This window comes from Cryptotermes secundus, unplaced genomic scaffold, assembly GCF_002891405.2.
Source record: "Cryptotermes secundus unplaced genomic scaffold, Csec_1.0 scaffold205, whole genome shotgun sequence".
Taxonomy (NCBI): Eukaryota; Metazoa; Arthropoda; class Insecta; order Blattodea; family Kalotermitidae; genus Cryptotermes; species Cryptotermes secundus.
Window position 1 is genome coordinate 1202956 of NW_019731570.1, and position 6944 is coordinate 1209899.

The window sequence follows — 6944 nt, forward strand, 5'->3', positions numbered from 1 at the left end:
AAATTTTTTTATTTTGCGAACTGATAGTATTAAGGATCTTGGAGTACTTATCGATTCAAAGCTTCACTTTCATCAACATGTAGATATTTTATTTTCACAAACTATGAAATTACTAGGATTAATTCGCACCATTACGTTTTCCTTCTCTACCTTAGACAGTCTTTTGATGCTGTATACTGCTTTAATCAGATCCAAACTGGAGTACGCTTCTGTTGTTTGGAATTCGATAACGAATACTGACTCCAACAAACTTGAGCGTATACAAAGAAAATTTGCAGCTCTCTGTCATAATAGATTTTTTAAAGATATAGATTATCATTATTTTAGTATTTTGGATAAACTAAATCTGCAAACCTTGGATGTCAGACGGCGTCATATTGATGCTTTGTTTTTAATAAATGTTTTTAGAGGCACAACATATTGCTCCTCTGTCCTTGATGCGGTCGGTTTGCGGGTTCCTTCTCGGAACATTCGAAATTTTTCTACATTTAGCTGTTCTTTCAGTCGCTGTCCCACAGCTAGATGTGTTGTTGCTGCAAATTTTGTTTGCGAACTTGTAGACATTTTTAGTAAATCTAGTTTAAGTTTGAATTGTTTAGTTTGATAATTTTTGTACTTTTGGTTGTTTTTTACTATTTGCACTGTCTTTTTAACTTGTCACTGGCTTTTGAGCTAAGTATGCAATTAGTTTTTTGCTGTTAATTGTTTTTAATTTTCCAAATACTTAACGTTTTTGACCTGTTATTATCTATGTGTGTATTGTCTTGATTTTTATTATTGTCTGTTGTTTGTTGTTTTATATTTTCCGTGCTGACTCTGTAATTGGCCTCCGCTGTTGAGTTCGGCACGTAAATAAATAAAGCATTGAATTGAATTGAATTGAATTATTCACAAAAATTTTCAAAATTAACTAACTTAATTTTTAAGCATATTACTGAAGTCTGGTCTAGAAAACCGAAATTAACGGCCATGGGGATTCATTGTGCTGACCATGTGAGACCCTCTATATGATAAAGTTGGCACTAACTTCACCGACAAGCAGCAGTCCCTTGGTCGGTATAGTTCACTTGCAGACTAAAACCACAGAAGAAAGTAGTCTTCTGTGATGTGGCACCATGTAGATGTGGTGTTAACCGACATTTTGGAGGAATGTATCGCCTCCATCTTCAGGGTAGAAGGAAAAATAAGAAAATCCACAAGTGAAGAGACAGTGAGAACAGGTATCTTCTATCCTGAAGATGGAGATGGTAAGTACCTCTGAAACGTCGGTTAACACCACATCTACATGGTGCCACATCCCAGAAGACTATTTTCTTCTTAGTCACCGCCATGAAAACCTCAAATAAAACCAGAGTTTCTTTTGTTTTTATATATTACTGAAGTTCTTTTTGTTGCCTTTATATTTTTAATGTCTTCTTCTTTGATTCCAGTCTATTGCTAACAAACTTAATCATCCAAAAGCCTGAAACATAAAATCACAGAATTAATACTGTTGACACAAACAGCATATATGTTTATACAGCACCAGTACTACTGAATTGGTTGGTTCAATGGTAATGCCCTAGACTTGTACTCAGGAGGTGCTCAATTAAAATCTCGGCTGGGACACCAGCTATTCTTATTGAAGTTTTTCACAGATTTCCTCAGTGACTCCAGGCAAAGGATGAGATAGTATTTCAACTACACCATGATCACCTCCTTCCACATATTTTCCAATTCATCAGTCATATATCATGCTATATAGTCTGTGATGCTGACAGATTATAAAATAGCCCCCCAAAAAAAAAAAGACCTATAGTCTGAAGAAATCTTTAAGGTAGGAAATGATAACTAGTTAAGAATGTCATTTGTTGAACCTTTGCTGCATCTAATGCAGCAGACTGTAAAAGATTTAGATTAGACTGATGGGGTTGTGCTCAACATCTGATCACAATCTGCCATGCATCCACAATCTGAAGTTGGTCCTTTTGCAGGTCCAGACTTCGGATGAAGTACAGTAATTTGTTTGAGGGCACGTGGTACTGTAGTTGGTTGAAGCACTACGCTACAAGCCGGAGGGTCACAGGGTCAATTCTTGATGAGGTCACTGGATTTTTCAACTGACCTAATCCTTCTAGCTGCACTATGACCTTGGGGTCAACTCAGCTTCTAACAGAAATGAGTACCAGGAATTTTCCTGGGGGTAAAGAGCTGCAAACACATAAGGCTGACAACTTCACCACCATTTGTGAGCCAACTGTCTAGAAAATGTGGGAGTCTTGATGTCTCACAAACCTATGGTCCTCCACGGCCTGTTACAGGTATATATTTACATTTTTTACAGTACTGTGTTTGGTGGGGCCTGAGTAGGGCACAGCTGAGGAACAGTTTAGTACTGGCCTTCAAATTGGCACAGCAGTGCTTTGCTTCAAGCTCTGATGGCAGTCATAACCATATATTAATTCTGTGTTACCGGAATTTACAGTTTAGAAAGTGGGATCTCTTCTTTAAGAATAAGACGGATCTGTCACTTTAAGCAAGTGCCACTTCTACTGCACCATAGATCATACAACAAAATCATCACTACACTGTTAAAGCACAGCAGAGCAAAGCAGATCTTAGTGGGACTTTTGAGAGTTACTGGGTTTTATGAAATTGAGTCCCACGTGATAAAACATGAATTTAGCTAATACCTTAAACTCATATAGGATATACAAGTATATGCTGCTTTTGTCATGGAACCTTCCATAGAAGGGACTACTTACTTATTAAACCTGGTCCTTTGAAATAATACTATCCTGTAAGTAGTCCTGTCACATGTCTCAAATGCTTCCTATTTAGCTGTACAAGTTCTTTATTTTTTCAGCAAAGGTTCCCAAAGGTCAGTCAGTTCGGTATGGGAGTCTGTGACGGAAGGAGTTCAGTTGGAAGGGAGCCACCATTTAGAAAGGACTTGAGCATGGAAGCAAAGGAATAGCCATTGTTAGAAGATGTTACCAGGAAACTTCTAGCAAAGACACTGAAGGCTGGAAAAGACTTAGTGTGTACACTAGTGGACTGTAAATAGTGCAAATTAGTGACAGCACCATAATTAAGTGTCATTACAAGTTGTGAGCTGAAGTGGTCAATAAATCCAATATCCCAACTGAAACCCCATTGAAAGACACTCCTTCTCATGACAATATATTCCCATACCTATTTCAACCAAACCTGTCATGATGGCAGAGAATCTTCCTGGGGAGATTCTAGACACTTGAAAACTTGCATGGGTTGGAGTCCAAGCCAACTTATTTCCCCAATAATTTGTCTGCAAGAAGTACACTGAGAATGTGACAGCAATGTGAAAATTCCTAGGATACAGGAGAAGAGCCAAACTATCTTGTGCTGTTGCTAGGATACAGGGGAAAAAACAAAATATCTTTTACTACTATTAGGATAAATGATATAACCTCCGTCTCAAGTGCAAACAATATATTCTTGTGTCTTTGATCTTGCTCCCTACACTACATGTTTCGGCCTCAGACGGCCATCATCAGGTGTATAACACTCACGTCGCTGTCACACTGCACCCAGTTCAAAATTTAAAATCTAAAACACTCTCCCTGTCATTATCAACTTCTACTTCGTTGATAGCTGTCCACCCGTAGATTACTTCACACACGTTAATTTTGAGTTTATTGTAATAGCACCATAATAAAATCTTTAGTTCTAATTTTAAACTTTTAAATTCTTGTCCAAATTTTAAAAAGAATACAAGAATTTTTAAAATTTGGACAAGAATTTAAAAGTTTAAAATTAGAACTAAAGATTTTATTATGGTGCTATTACAATAAACTCAAAATTAACGTGTGTGAAGTAATCTACGGGTGGACAGCTATCAACGAAGTAGAAGTTGATAATGACAGGGAGAGTGTTTTAGATTGTAAATTTTGAACTGGGTGCAGTGTGACAGCGACGTGAGTGTTATACACCTGATGATGGCCGTCTGAGGCCGAAACATGTAGTGTAGGGAGCAAGATCAAAGACACAAGAATATATTGTTTGCACTTGAGACGGAGGTTATATCATTTATCGTATGGAGTGCAACAGGATGCTTAAATATAATACTATTAGGATACAGGGAAAACCCCAAAGGATCTTCTGCCATTGCTAGATTTATTACAAATTTTTATTTCTTACACATGTGCATTATGACCAACAAACTTGGCAGTAGTCAACTAAACTAAGCTCTTCAAATATTACAATTTATTCTTTGCTTCTCACATGTAAGGCTAATATTATACATTTGGCTTCTCCTCTTCCTAAAAATCTCCACTTTATGGGATAAAAGCTTTTGAACTTTCCTATATATATGCTGTTTCTGTAATGGGAGGTCACAGCCTAAGAATCTTGAATTATTATACAGGGTTATTCAAAAAGAATGAACTGATTTCATGATGCAGCATTGCTTCAGTTCTCAAGCATCGTCATGGAATGAGTCAGTGACCATTTGAAAGAGGAGTTGTCTAAGTTGTGAATGGCTGCCACAGGGGCACTGAAGTCGCATCGTTCTTGAGGAAACGTTCAGTTGTTCGTTTACCCTCGGAATGGCGAGTCCTCAGCAAAAGGCGTTCTGCGTTCTCAAGTTCGCAAAAACAAATTCGGTTGTTACGGTGCAGCGTGCTTTTCGAAGGCGATTCGGCATTAATCCGCACTGTCCTAAGAATATTTGACAGTGGTTTCGACAGTTTCAAGAGAGTGGGTGTCTGTGTAAATGAAAAAGTCCAGGACGACCATGAGTCTCGGAGGAACAAGTGGCGAGAATACGTGCTGCTCATGAGAGGAGCCCGCGGAAGTCAACAATTTGAGCTAGCCATGAGCTTGCGATCCCTCAATCCACTGTCTGGCATGTGCTAACAGTACATCTACATTTGAAACCATACAGACTGCAGCTCGTTCAGGCACTTACCAATGACGAAGAAAAGGAAGCGGATAGAATTTTGCGATTCGATGCTGGAGATTATGGAAGACAAAACCTTCATTTCACGTTTAATTTTTAGTGATGAAGCGACTTTTCACTTGAGCGGCAGAGTCAATCGTCAAAATGTGCGTATTTGGGGAACAGAGCACCCACATGAAATAGTTGAGCACGAAAGAGATTCCCCTAAGGGTAGTGTCTTCTGGGCTGTGTCTCAGGACAAGGTTTATGGTCCACTTTTCTTTGAAGGAAACACCATTACAAGACAAACCTATCTCGATATGCTCCAAAACTGGCTCTTCACTTCACTGCAAGCAGATTCGCATGACTTCATTTTTCAATAAGATGGAGCACCGCCCCATTGGCACCTGATGGTCCGAGCTTTTTTAAATGAAAAAGTGCCCCAGCGATGGATTGGTCAGAAGGGGTCCAAAGACCTTGCTCTTTGTGGGCCTGCGACATCCCCAGACCTCACCATGTGTGATTTCTTCTTGTGGGGATATGTAAAAGATCACGTTTATGTTCCACCACTACCCACTAACCTCGATGACCTTAAACATCGAATAACAACAGCGATTAACTCAGTGCATCATGATATGCTGATATGCGCCTGGGAGGAATTCTCTTATTGCATTGATGTTGCCCGTGCTGTAGGTGGTGGCCACATTGAACACTTGTAAGACAGGAAATAAATGTTGATTGTGAGTAGAATACTTGTGACTTGGCTGGAGTTTTGTATTACTTTCCTTTAATAAAATATTGCGTAATAAAATTGGTTCATTCTTTTTGAATAACCCTGTATATCTTCCTGGCACCCAGGACTTTTCTGTACAGAGATATCTGTAACAGAGAGTTCCATCCGGTAAAGGTTTTATTGCAGACAAATTTTATTACAGAAAATCTTACTGTAAACAATAACCTAAAATTCACCAAGCTATAACAGATCATTGCTATGCGCATTACGAAAGCAGCAGGGCCATTCGGTAGCGTAGTTGGTTGAGGCACTATGCTAAAAGCCAGAAGGTTGTGGGATTGAATCCCAATGAGGTCATTAGACTTTTTCAATTGACCTAATCCTTCCAGATGCACTATGGCCCTGGGGTCAACTATGCCTTTAACAAAAATGAAACCAGGAATATTCTTGGAATGTTCTTGGGGGTAAAGGGCGGCCAGTGCTCAGGGCTGACAACCTTACCGCCATCTATAAGCCGATTGTCTAGAAAATGTGGGAACCTCAACATCTCACAACCCTATGGGCCTCCATGGCCTTTTACAGGGATACCTTTACTTTTACTTTACGAAAGCAGCATTTTGTTAAGTTATATTAGTTCCTCAAGATCATAAATATTGTATCACCAAGCACTAATACTCTATATTTATATTCGGAAGGTGCTTGGTTCAAATCTCAGATGTGACACTGGCTATTTTGAATGAATAAGCCATGATAGGATCCTTCCAAATACATATATAGTCCAGATACTGATGGGGTCATAAAATAAACTACTTAAATGTCACCTCACATTCCTTGTTATGTTATAAATGTCCACGAACATTACAAAGGTTCAAAATTACTGACCTTCAACACAAACACTGACATAAAATCGGTCATGGTGCATGCAGGCATGCTCCGTCCACTTCTGAGTTACTGGATTGTAGCAATACACTGTGTTGAGAATTTCAAAGCAATTGCATCCACCAACAATGTAAATGAGGTTATCCACAGCACACAGACCATGGTAAGCTCAAGCTGTGAGTTTGGCATCCAAGCATTTGTACCATTTGTCTGCCCTGCAAATGAAAGAGTTAAACATTAAGAACAGGTTTCCCATTACCACATTCATGATATTGTGACATGTTGCGCAAAAGAGAACCCCCCCCCACCAGCAGTGACGCGGCGGGTGAGTCAGCGCTCCCCTCCCCCTCCTCCGCACGGTAACGTAAGGGTGACGCAACAGGGTTGTTACGGTAGTAACAGCGGTTACTACCGCTAGCCTTGCTAGCAACCCAC

The 6944-nt window shown here is 39.4% G+C and overlaps 1 long non-coding RNA gene across 1 annotated transcript in view; it reads right to left on the bottom strand.

Annotated features, from left to right (window-relative positions):
• Window positions 1-1362: 1362 nt before the first annotated feature.
• The window catches only part of LOC111867087, an 18340-nt gene continuing 12758 nt past the window's right edge, over window positions 1363-6944 (bottom strand). Inside the window, exons 3-4 of the long non-coding RNA XR_002843288.2 lie at window positions 6513-6724; window positions 1363-1462 (exon numbers count right to left, since the gene is read on the bottom strand). This is a non-coding gene — a long non-coding RNA (uncharacterized LOC111867087). The remainder of the gene's footprint in view (window positions 1463-6512; window positions 6725-6944) is intronic.